Here is a 13,912-nt window from a genome sequence, read left to right on the forward strand (position 1 = left end):
GATCTGTATCTCCAGAACCTACGCATGGCAAAAGCAACGCGCTAAGCAATAATGCTTAGTGGTGCAATAATAAAATAAAAGAAATAGCAAGAAAACAAATATGTAGTGAATGTATATGTTTTATTCGTTTTGAATTTGTACATCATTACTTTGTCCACTTTCATTCATTTGGTTGCCCAAGTAACCTACACTAGACGACTGGACTGGATAAACGGGTAAACTGGCACTGGGTATCAAGTACCTCGGGCCATCACACCATCGGTCACATATGCATCTCCCGACAAATGCAATGTACCTAACAAGTCAGAATAATATCGTGCACAAGGCCAAATCTCAATGCAAGGTCGAATGGCTAAAAGCTATAAAATCACGTAATGGCATATTGCCATGTGCGATCGCTAATCGAACCCTATTGGCATGCCAAACTATCCAAACCAATCTCGTTAGGTATACTAGGGCATTTAAAACTTTTAAATTCTTCAATTTGTGAATTTCAAGTTTTGGTGTCACTATTCACCCCATTGGTCAACAAAAATATTGACTTTTGGATAGAAAATAGGTATATTGGTTTTGACACTCCCAACATACCACATTTTGCATTTAAAACTTATTGGAATTAACCCCTAAATCCATTTCCAAACCTAAAACCTAGAGAGCCGAATTTTCAGTTTTTGTGACCCAACTTCACTGTTCCATTGGGCCCTGTTGCAGTGGGAATTTGAGGAAATGGTAAACATGAAAGTTGTTCCTTATTTTGTCTAGTTGAATTTATTTTTTTGAATCACTCCATTTGGAGTTTTGTAGCTCCAGATATGGTCCAAAAACCACAGCTGGCTAGATTGCCAAAACTGCAGAATTACCAAATCTACAGTACCATGAACAGTGACTGTGACTGCCATTTGGGTTAGGTTCTGGTCATAATTTGGGGTAGGTTTCTTCATGAAAGTTGTTTGTCTATGTCTTAATTGTTGCTGTAAAAATTTCAGGTCAATTGACCATATCTATGGAGTTATGGCCAAATGAACAGCCATCGCTCATTTGGTCATTTCGCAGGTGTCATGGCAGGTATCCAGATTGGGGCCAACTTTTGGTCCTCTTGCTTTGGTCTTTTGGGCATGGTTTCTTCAGCAAAAATGTGCCATTATAAGCCTAGTTTCATGTCCAATTGGCCAAACACCAATTGGACCAACACAGCCAAAGATATGGCAGTCCAAACAGGCTGGACTCACAGCCTCCTCTTTCTTGTCACTAGGCAGCCTACCAAAACACTTTGTAACACTCTAATGCACTTCAAATTATGGTCAATTTACCTCAAATGGTCACTAATTGACCATTAGAATGTTCTTTAACAATTTCATAATCAAACCCTAATTTTGGTCAAGTCTCCAAGTTCTCAAAGTTTAAGTTATGCATTAAACTTACAATTTCAACTTAAATCATGTCCTTAAACATGAATTGAGTGAGAGAGAATAAATTGGGCACTAACCTTAGGAGGGCAGAATTTTCCCTTCAATTTCCTTAACTTTCTTTAATTTTCTTGGCAGCCAAACATTTTCCCAAGAGGTAAAATCAAGTTTTTGTGAAGAAGACTAAAGGTTTTATGGTGATTTTTCAAGAGAATTTCTAGTGAGAAGTTTGGAATAACAATGGTGAAGGGAGAGGGAAGAGAGAAACGACTGAAGAAGATGTGGAATTGCAGAAATTGTTTTCATTTTTTGTCATTTTATCTCTTTTTAATTTGGCTTGTTGAGTTGTGATTGGTGGAAGCCTTCCAAATGACATCATGTGATGTCATATTTAGGTTTTTCTTTCATTTTCTTTTCTTCTTTTCTCTACTCATTTTCAATTTAATTTTTAGCAATATTTATTCATATTTTAGATCATAATAATTATTTACTCAACTGGACAAGTCGGCCAAAAATCACCTCTGAAGGCGAAATGACCAAAATGCCCTCCGTTTGGCTTAACGGGTCAAAATTGTCTGTACCTATTGAAAAATTTTTCTAGGTATTTTCTTGGCACTCTAATGCCATGGGAACCTCAATAACCCTTCTCTGGAGTCCCAAAAATTATTTTATAAATTTTCTCTCGGATCTAGGGCTCCTAGTTGCGAGAACCGCAACTTCCCTCTGGGTTACCTATCGCTTGGGCACTGGCTCATTTAACTTGGTTGTATTTTATTTCTAAAATTTTTACTAAATTTTTCTTATTAATATTTGAGTTAATTATGGTTCCTCACTTTAGTTTAAATATTTTTTCGAACGTTCTAGTCGCCCAGACCGACATCGTCACCGAATAAAGAGAATGTACTGAGTTGCTACAGGGAGGGTGTTACAACTCTTCCCCTCTAATTTAAATTTCGTCCTCGAAATTTACCTGATGCAAACAGTTGAGGGAACTGTTGCCTCATCGTTTCTTCACTTTCCCAAGTTGCCTCCTCGGTGTTGTGGTGCCTCCAAAGCACTTTCACTAATGGAATCTGCTTATTTCTCAACTCTTTCACTTCTCGAGCCAGGATCCGTATGGGTTCTTCTTCATATGTCAAATCCGGTTGTATTTCAATTTCTTCCCTGGAGATGACATGTGAAGGATCTGAGCGGTATCTTCTTAGCATAGATACGTGAAACACATTGTGGATCTTGTCCAGCTCTGGTGGTAAAGCTAGCCTATAGGCCACTGGACCCACACGTTCCATGACTTCATATGGGCCAATGAACCTAGGGCTTAACTTACCTTTTCTTCCAAACCTCAATACCTTCTTCCACGGTGACACCTTGAGGAACACTTTGTCGCCAACCGCATATTCTATTTCTTTTCTCTTCAGGTCGGCATAAGATTTCTGTCTGTCTGAGGCAACCTTCAGATTGGCTTTGATTAGTTTCACTTTCTCGTCAGTCTGTTTCACCAGATCTGGCCCCACCAGTTTGTCTTCGCCCAATTCAGTCTAGCACACTGGAGTTCTACATTTCCTCCCATACAGTGTTTCATACGGGGCCATTTGGATACTAGCTTGGTAGCTACTGTTGTATGCAAATTCTGCCAGTGGGAGGTATCTATCCCAACTTCCCTCAAACTCAATGACACAACTCCTCAGCATATCCTCAAGGACCTGACATATATTTCATGTTATTGTTATCATTTTAGTTCAATAGTTGTATTAATTTAATTGATTCAATTGTTTACCTGGATTACTCTTTCGGATTGCCCATCCGTCTGAGAATGGAATGCTGTGCTGAAGTGGAGTTGTGTACCCAAGGACTCATGCAACTTCTTCCAAAATCTCGATGTAAACCTTGGGTCTCGATCAGATATGATGGAAAGTGGAATTCCTTGCAGTCTAACTATCTCACTGATATACAATTCTGCTAACTTCTCCAGTGAGTAGTCAGCCCTAACTGGCAGAAAGTGTGCTAACTTTGTCAATCTATCAACTATCACCCATACTGCATCATGTTTCTTCTGGGTGAGAGGTAGACCACTTACAAAATCCATGGTGCCTCGATCCCATTTCCATTCTGGTATGCGTATAGGCTGTAGCAAACCTGATGGAACTTGATGTTCTGCCTTGACTTGCTGACATGTCAAGCATTTAGTCACATAGTCAGCTATGTCCTTCTTCATACCAGGCCACCAATACTGAAGCTTTAGATCATGATACATCTTTGTACTTCCTGGGTGCATAGCATATACACTGGTGTGTGCCTCTTTTAGAATACTGGCCTTTAATTCCCCATCATCTGGTACACACAGTATTCCTTTGTAGTACAGACACCCATCTGCTTTCACCTCATAGTCAGTTGCTTTTCCCTCTGAGATTTTGCTCATAATAGCCATTAACTTTTTATCTGCCTTTTGCCCATCTAAAATCTGCTGTAGCAGGTTTGGTCTCACTTGCAACTCAGCCAAAATAGCTCCATCTCGACCCAAAGATAGACGGGCATTCAATGACCTCAAAGCTGTGATGGATTTTCTGCTCAAAGCATCAGCAACTACATTTGCCTTCCCAGGATGGTAGTCAATTACACAATCATAGTCCTTCAGGAACTCAATCCATCGTCTCTGTCTAAGGTTGAGCTCCTTCTGGGTTGGCAAGTATTTTAGGCTTTTGTGGTCTGTGTAAATGTAGCACTTTTCACCATACAAGTAATGCCTCCATATCTTCAGTGCGAAGATAATTGCTGCAAGCTTTAGATCATGGGTAGGGTAATTCTGTTCATGTGGCCTTAGCTACCTAGAAGCATAAGCGACCACCTTCCCCTCTTGCATCAATACACACCCTAACCCATTATGAGAGGCATCACTGTAGACCACGAAGTCCTTTCCCGACATTGGCTGTGTTAATACTGGTGCCTCTGTCAACATAGCCTTCAACTTCTCAAAACTAGCCAGACACTTGTCATTCCAGTCAAATTTGACATTCTTGTGTAACAACTTGGTCATTGGAGCAGCTATTAAGGAAAACCCCTTCACAAATCTCCTGAAATACCTAGTTAGCCCCAAGAAGCTTCTGACCTCAGTTGTATTCCTGGGAGGCTTCCATTCCATCACTGCTTCTATTTTCTTGGGATCCACCCTAATCCCATCAGTTGACACTATGTGTCCAAGGAATGCAATCTCATTCAACCAAAAGTCACAATTGGACAACTTAGCGTACAGCTTCTTTTCTCTCAGGGTTTGCAGAACAATCCTCAAATGCTCATCATGTTCTTCCTTGGTCTTGGAATACACCAAAATATCATCAATAAAGACCACTACGAACCGATCTAGGTATGGATGGAAGATACGGTTCATAAGGTCCATAAATGCTGCTGGTGCATTTGTTAGGCCAAAGGGCATCACCAGAAACTCATAATGCCCATACCGGGTCCTGAATGCAGTCTTTGGCACATCTGCATCCTTCACCCTCAACTGATGATACCCTGATCTGAGATCAATCTTAGAAAATACTCCTGCTCCCTTCAACTGATCAAACAGATCATCAATTCTAGGCAACGGATATTTGTTCTTCACAGTCACTTTATTCAACTGCCGGTAATCAATACATAGCCTCAAAGTCCCATCCTTCTTTTTCACAAACAGCACTGGAGCTCCCCATGGTGACACACTGGGGCGTATGAACCCCTTATCAAGCAACTCTTGCAACTGAGTTTTCAACTCCCTCAATTCAGTGGGTGCCATCCTATAAGGAGCAATGGAAATGGGTGCTGTACCCGGCAGTGTCTCAATAGCAAATTCAACTTCCCTTTCTGGTGGAAAACCAGGCAACTCTTCAGGAAATACCTCTGGGAAGTCTCTTACTGTGGGTATATCACTCAGGTTTGGCTTAGCCTGCCTATTATCCACCATATGTGCTTGGTAGGCTTCACAGCCTTTTCTCATCATTCTTCTTACAACTGTGGCTGAGATAACATTGGACAAGAAATCTGTCCTTTCCCCCACAACTGTGATCTCATTACCCCCAGGAGTTTTCAAAGAGATTCTCTTCAATTTGCAATCAACTATTGCCTGATGACATGATAACCAGTCCATTCACAAAATCACGTCAAACTCGTGGAAAGGCAACTCAATCAGGTCTGCCAAGAATTCATACCCCTGAATCCTTAACGGGCAACCCTTGTATACTTTGTTCACCACTACACTATGGCCCAATGGATTAGTGACCAGAATGTCTTGGCCACTCTCCCCTACTAGTATCCCCCTTTCTACAGGTAGGTTGATGCAGATGTATAAATGAGTGGATCCTGGATCCACCAATGCATGCACAGATGTATTGTAGAGGGAGAACGTACCCCTGATGACGTCATGGGCATCTTACTCCTCTTGAGCTCTAATAGCATAAGCTCTTGTAGGTGGTCTGCTGTCAGGCCTCTCTGCTGGCTCAGATGCAGGCCTCTGTGATGGTCCTACAGCCTCAGACTTGCCAGATTTTCTACCCCTCTGTGGTGCAGGAGTAGGTCTATATGCTTGTGTTGGAGCAGCTGTAGTAGTTCTGCGTGGGCAGTTCCTCAGCTGATGCTCTGTCAACCCACATCTTAAGCAGGCACCAGTTACTCTCCAACATTCCCCCTTGTGCCATTTCAGACAGTGTGGACATGCAGAAGATGTTGGGGCTGGTCCCCTGAACCCCATCCTTGGAGAGCTGCCCACTGATGGTGTGGACTGACCTCTCCTAGGGGAGAACTGTGGCTTGGGCCCCTGAGACTGACCCTGACCTTGTAGCTGACCCGAACTCTGTGCAGATGGACCTCTGAACTTCTTCCCAAGTGCAGGAGATGAGCTAGACTGACCCGGGCCCCTCTTCTGCTGTCTATCCCTTCTGGTCTGCTCACTGATTCTCACTTTTTCAACCCTTATTGCAGCTTCCACTAACTTGCTAAATTATGTGATTCCCAAGGCAGTGAGCTGGATCTTTATGTTTTCATTTAGTCCCTCTTCAAATCTCTTACATCTTTCAGCTTCATTAGGGACTATCTCCCTTCCATAGCGGCTTAATCGGACGAATTCCTTCTCATACTCGGCCACTGATAGCTGTCTCTGACTCAGATTAATGAACTCTCTTCTTCTCTCTTCCAGGTATACTGTACCCACATATTTCTTCTTGAATTCTGAGAGAAAGAAGTCCCAAGTTATAGCTTCGGCTGCACTTCATGGACACGATGTCCCACCATTCGTAGGCATCATCTTGCAACAGGATATGGCGGCCTCTAGGTTTTGCTCTGGGTGCGGTGGAGTTGTTTTAAAACTCACTGCTCTGCTCAACCAATTCTACCGCAATGCAGTCATCTTCTCTCTTACCGAAAAAGTCCACTGCTCCAAACTTTCTTAGCCTTTCCAGGTGTGATTTCTACTGTGGAGGTGGAGGTGGTGGTGGTGCTGGCATTACCCCGGCCATTTGTCTAAAGAAATCGGCCATTTGCTGGAACATTGCCTGTGGAGGCTGAGCAGGCTCTGCTTGAGCTGGTGGAGCAGGTTCTCCCATGCCCCCAGTCTCATCTGCTGCAGGTGGAGCATGACTCTCCACTTCCTCCTCGACTGCCCTGTAACACCCTCATTGTAGCAATTACGTACATTCTACTGTTCCGGTGATCGGTGTCGGTCCGGATAGCTAGAACGTTCAGAAAAATATTTAAACTAAAGTCAGGAACCATAATTAACTCAAATATTAATAAGAAAAATTTAGGAAAAATTTTTGAAATAAAATACAACCAAGTTAAATGAGCCGGTGCCCAAGCGATGGGTAACTAGAGTGAAGTTGCGGTTCTCGCAACGAGGAGCCCTAGACCCGGGGAAAAATTCATAAAATAATTTTTGGGACTCCAGAGAAGGTCATTGAGGTTCCTATGGCATTAGAATGCCAAGAAAATATTTAGAAAAATTTTTCAATCGGTACAGACAATTTTGACCCGTTAAGCCAAACGGAGGGCATTTTGGTCATTTCGCCTTCAGAAGTGATTTTTGGCCGACTTTTCCAGTTAAGTAAATAATTATTATGATTCAAAATATGAATAAATATTGCTAAAAATTAAATTGAAAATAAGTAGAGAAGAAAAGAATAGAAAATGAGAAAAATGCCCGTTTATGACATATGATGATGTCATTTACTTTCTCCCAACCAATCACCATTCAACAAGCTTTCTTAAATCACTTAAAAGAGACAAAGAAAGACAAAAAATTCTGGTCATCTTCTTCTTCTTCTTCCTCAAAACGTGACCCTCTCTTCTTCCTCCCTCCATGAAAATTTTCTTTCATTTCCTCCATTTCCCATGAGTTTCCACTATAAAACCCTAGACACCTTTCATTAAAACTTGTCCATACAACTTGGGGAAGTGTTTGGCAGCCTAGAAAAGCAAAGAAAGTGGAGTTGAAGCTTAGAAAATTCTGCCCTACAAGAGGTTAGTGCTTACTTATGCAAAGATTTCTTTATTTCCATGTTAGGGACTTGAATTTAGTAGGAATTTGTAAACTAAATGGACTAAATTCATGTGTATACATACCATGGATTTCGGCTGCCCTAAGGAAGGAACAAGATTGAGTGTTTTTGATGGACTTAAAGTGGACTAGAGATCATGTTTGAAGTACATAATTATGTGAATAATGACTTAGCTAGTTAACTAGGGTAACTAGTGTGAAATGGAGATGGGAATTAGGGTTTTGAGAAGTGAAAATTTGACTTGGCTTAGGAAATTGTTAGAGAAAATTTTAAGGGTCAATTAGTGACCATTTTAGGTAAGTTGACCATAATTTGGACTGAAATGTAGCATGGCAAAGTGAATGAGTATGCTGCCTAGGGACAGCAGCAGGGTGACTAAAATTTCACTCCACTTAGACAGCCATAACTTTGGCTGTGTAGGTCCAATTGGTGTTTGGCCAATTGGACATGAAACTAGGCTTATAATGGCACATTTTTGCTGAAGAAACCATGCCCAAAAGACCAAAGTAAGAGGACCAAAAGTTAGCCCCAATCCGGATACCCTGCAACAGCACCTGCAGAAATGACCAAATGAACAGTAACTGTTCATTTGGCCATAACTCACTGTAGAAATGGTCAATTGACCTGAAATTTTTACAGAAACAATTTAGGACATAGACAAACAACTTTCATGAAGAAACTTACCCCAAATTATGGCCAGAACCTAACCCAAATGGCAGTCACAGTCACTGTTCATGTTACTGTAGATTTGGTAATTTTGTAGTTTTGGCAATCCGGCCAGCTATGGTTTTTGGACCATATCTGGAGCTACAAAACTCCAAATGGAGTGATTCAAAAAAGGAAATCCAACTAGACAAAATAAGGAACAACTTTCATGTTTACCATTTCCTCAAATTCCCACTGCAACAGGGCTTAATGGAACAGTAAAGTTAGGCTTCAAAAACTGAAAATTCTGCCCTTTTGGTTTTAAGCATAGAAATGGTAATGGCAATCAATTCCAACAAGTTTTAAATACAAAATGTGGTATGTTTGGGGTGTTAAAACTAATACACCTATTTTCTATCCAAAAGTCAACATTTTTGTTAACCAATGAGGTGAATAGTGACACCAAAACTTGAAATTCAAAATTTGAAATTAGAAATGCATCTAGGGGACTTTAAATTGCAATTGGCAATTAATACTAGCAAATGTAAAACTCAAAGTGTGGGATCTTGGTGTAATTAGAATTAACATATCCCTTAAGTATGAAAAAGTCAACATTTTGGTTGACTAGTAAGGTGAATAGTAATCAAAATGAGTAACAAACTAAGATGAAGACCTAGAACCAATTATAAGCTTAAATGCTTAGAATTGTATGACAAATGTGGACTATGCATCTTAGTCAAAACTGTTAAAAGGAAATTAAGAGCATAAATTTGAAATCCATGAAATTTTCATGGATTACTTGAAACATGATAAATAAGTCACCTAATTGATGTGAATAGATAGTTAGGGCTTATATGCCCATCACAAGTGGAATTCATAAAATATTAGTAACTCAACTTGAAATATAAAATTTGTAATTACATAAGTAGATTCTTAAATGTATAAATGAGAAAGGAAAATGTTTTGAATACAATGGTACAGGTGAACCATTGTTTAGAATTGTGATCAATATGAATAACATAATGAATGAATAAATGAACTATATTAATGTATGAATGAGACATTAGTTCTCATTATTATAGAAAGGAGAAGTATTTTGAGTACAATGGTATAAAAGGATAATTGATATGAATTGTGATCATATAAATGATCAAATGAATGTATGAATTATAATTGAAATTTCTCATGAAATAATGAATTCATAAAACACAATATATTAATATTTAATGATATTATGTGCCCTTGTATTGCCTAGACACGTGTGTCAGATTGGATAGATTGGCATGCCAATAGGGTATTGTTTTAGCAGTACTGCGAAAGGCTTTATGCCTGTATTCATGGCTTTATACCCGTATTCATGGCTTTATGCCAACATTCATGGCTTTTATGCCCGATTATGTGTTATCATGGCTTTTTAGCCATACCGATCATACGTGGTTGGCGTTGCGTCCCATGGTATGACGCCCGGGCAATCATGCGGTCCAGTGCCAACGACCCGTTATCCAGTTTAGTCAGCCTGTCATAGGTTACTTGGGCAGTGTAATTTTTTGAGATAAGTTAAGAATATTAGCAATTAAAAATATTAGAAATTAAATAAAATAAATGAGTAAGATGACCTAAAATAAATTAGGATAGTTATTTATTAGAAAGAATCGAAATGAACTGGACAGATATCAAAATTTACTTATTATGAAATAATCTGAGACAACCTAGCAAGTATAGAGAAAATGCTAAAAGATTAGCAAAGAAAATTATAACATAAATAAATATTGCAAATGTGCTTATATAACAATATAAGCATAAATTTATTATTTTCAAATCATTTTTGTTTGTATATTATTATCAGACATTGGCAAATAAACACTTTCAAAGAAGACTAAATTAGGATATAACACATTAAATTTTAGAAACCGCATGTGAAGTATAAATAAATCTTGATTATTTGAATTATGTTTTATGTCTATCTTTATTTGTATATTATTTCCTTGTTATATTATTGCACCACTAAGCAGAATGCTTAGCGCGATGGAATTGTTTCCTCGCAGTATCAAGCTAAAACCCACCGGACATTTGATCGAAATTTTGAGAGTTCAGATCTACAGAGTGTCAAAGGTTGTCACCTCCTCAGCAATGCATGTAGATAGGGCTCACATTAAGCATATCATGTATTTTGTGTATGTTAATTATTTCTTATATTGTAATATAAATTAGCAAATTGTAATTAATTTGTATATCATGTAAATTATGAAATTTTGTAATTATTTTGTAAATTATGTAAATTAAGGAAATTTGAAAATTTTGCTTATGTAATTTGAGAATGTTTACATACGAATTGAGTATGCATGGAAATGATTATGAAATTGAAATGTATGAATGAGATTTGAAATATGAGAAAATTATGAGAATGATTGATAAGATAATTATGATTAGCATGGACAAGACTTTATTCTGAAAATATTGTTGAAACTTTCAAACAGGTAAATAGTAAAACACGTCAACTGGTAATAAAATAGGGGAAACTCCGCTGGTTTCTCCGTAAAAAAAAATAATTAATATTAAAATATAATGAGATCAAATTATGAATGGAATAAAGTAAGATAAGATAGGGTGCTCCGGTACCGAATCTAGCACACTTTGCTCGGCTACACTGTAGTCGGGTGAGGGGTGTTACATGCCCTCTGAGATGTAGGGTCCATATCCTATTCAAAATAAGAAAGACAAACAGATCTGCATTAGTGTCACCTCGACTCTTACAAATGCAATGCATGGTATGGACTCAATCTAGGCTCAGAAACGCCTAAACTGTGCTCTGATACCACTAAATGTGACACCCTTTACCCGTCTACAGTATATCCGAGTAAGTTATGTCACAAGGTGTACCGGAACATTTTATTTTATCTTAATTAATTTTCATCATAATTTTGAATATATCTTGTGAAATATAATCTATTTAAGTCATTTGTTGAAATTTTAATTTATTTGAGGTTCCGACAATTTTATAGAAAATTCGGTAGAGTACCGGCTAAAAATGGAGAAAACAGTTCTTCGGAACCTGTGAAAAACACTTCCTATAATCATATTCAATCATCACAAACTCCAACATCAAAATCTCAACATTTTTCAATTTCATTTCTCAATCATCATTTCTCAAGGTACTCATATATAAACAACAAATAAATACTCAAATTACTTCCATACATAACCATAAATCTTCATTATTTACATGAACCTCAAAATACATTACATAAATTCATTTACATATGAGAAAATAGAAATTTAGTTACAAAATACCAAAATGACACCTAGTGTCCTACCAATGCACTGCAGAAGTTGAGGTGACACGGACACTGTGCAGAACTGCAGGATGGACTCACCCAGTCTGCGGTCTACTGGGCTCACGATCTGTATCTCCAGAACCTACGCGTGGCAAAAGAAACGCGCTAAGCAATAATGCTTAGTGGTGCAATAATAAAATAAAAGGAAATAACAGAAAATAAATATGTATTAAATGTATCGATGTTTTACTGGTTTTATACTTGTTATAATCATTTATTTCGTTAACTTTATCCACTTTCATTCTTTTGGTTGCCCAAGTAACCTACACTAGACGACTGGACTGGATAAATGGGTAAACTGGCACTGGGTATCAAGTACCTCGGGCCGTCATACCATCGGTCACATATGCATCTCCCGGCAGGCAATGTAACAAATCAGTAAATAATATCAGGCACAAGGTCAAATCTCAATGCAAGGTCAGAATGGCTAAAAGCCATAAAATCACAGAATGGCATATTGCCATGTGCAGTACTGCTAACTGAACCCTATTGGCATGCCAAACTATCCAAACCAATCTCGTTAGGTATACTAGGGCATTTAAAACTTTTAAATTCTTCAATTTGTGAATTTCAAGTTTTAGTGTCACTATTCACCCCATTGGTCAACAAAAATGTTGACTTTTGGATAGAAAATAGGTATATTGGTTTTGACACTCCCAACATACCACATTTTTCATTTAAAACTTGTTGGAATTAACCCCTAAATCCATTTCCAAACCTAAAACCTAGAGAGCCGAATTTTCAGTTTTTGTGACCCAACTTCACTGTTCCATTGGGCCCTGTTGCAGTGGGAATTTGAGGAAATGGTAAACATGAAAGTTGTTCCTTATTTTGTCTAGTTGAATTTCTTTTTTTGAATCACTCCATTTGGAGTTTTGTAGCTCCAGATATGGTCCAAAAACCACAGCTGGCCGGATTGCCAAAACTGCAGAATTACCAAATCTACAGTACCATGAACAGTGACTGTGACTGCCATTTGGGTTAGGTTCTGGTCATAATTTGGGGTAGGTTTCTTCATGAAAGTTGTTTGTCTATGTCTTAATTGTTGCTGTAAAAATTTCAGGTCAATTGACCATATCTACAGTGAGTTATGGGCAAATGAACGATTCATCGCTCATTTGGTCATTTCGCAGTGCCGTTGCAGGGTATCCGGATTGGGGCCAACTTTTGGTCCTCTTGCTTTGGTCTTTTGGGCATGGTTTCTTCAGAAAAAATGTGCCATTATAAGCCTAGTTTCATGTCCAATTGGCCAAACACCAATTGGACCAACACAGCCAAAGATATGGCAGTCCAAACAGTCGGACTCACACCTCCTCGTCACGACACTAGGCAAATTCTACCAAAACACTTTGTAACAATCTAATGCACTTCAAATTATGGTCAATTTACCTCAAATGGTCACTAATTGACCATTAGAATTTTCTTTAACAATTTCATAAGCAAACCCTAATTTTGGTCAAGTCTCCAAGTTCTCAAAGTTTAAGTTATGCATTAAACTTACAATTTCAACTTAAATCATGTCCTTAAACATGAATTGAGTGAGAGAGAATAAATTGGGCACTAACCTTAGGAGGGCAGAATTTTCCCTTCAATTTCCTTCACTTTCTTTAATTTTCTTGGCAGCCAAACACTTTCCCAAGAGGTAAAATCAAGTTTTTGTGAAGAAGACTAAAGGTTTTATGGTGATTTTTCAAGAGAATTTCTAGTGAGAAGTTTGGAATAACAATGGTGAAGGGAGAGGGAAGAGAGAAACAGCTGAAGAAGATGTGGAATTGCAGAAATTGTTTTCATTTTTTGTCATTTTATCTCTTTTTAATTTGGCTTGTTGAGTTGTGATTGGTGGAAGCCTTCCAAATGACATCATGTGATGTCATATTTAGGTTTTTCTTTCATTTTCTTTTCTTCTTTTCTCTACTCATTTTCAATTTAATTTTTAGCAATATTTATTCATATTTTAGATCATAATAATTATTTACTCAACTGGACAAGTCGGCCAAAAATC

This window comes from Hevea brasiliensis, chromosome 8 (assembly GCF_030052815.1).
Source record: "Hevea brasiliensis isolate MT/VB/25A 57/8 chromosome 8, ASM3005281v1, whole genome shotgun sequence".
NCBI lineage: Eukaryota > Viridiplantae > Streptophyta > Magnoliopsida > Malpighiales > Euphorbiaceae > Hevea > Hevea brasiliensis.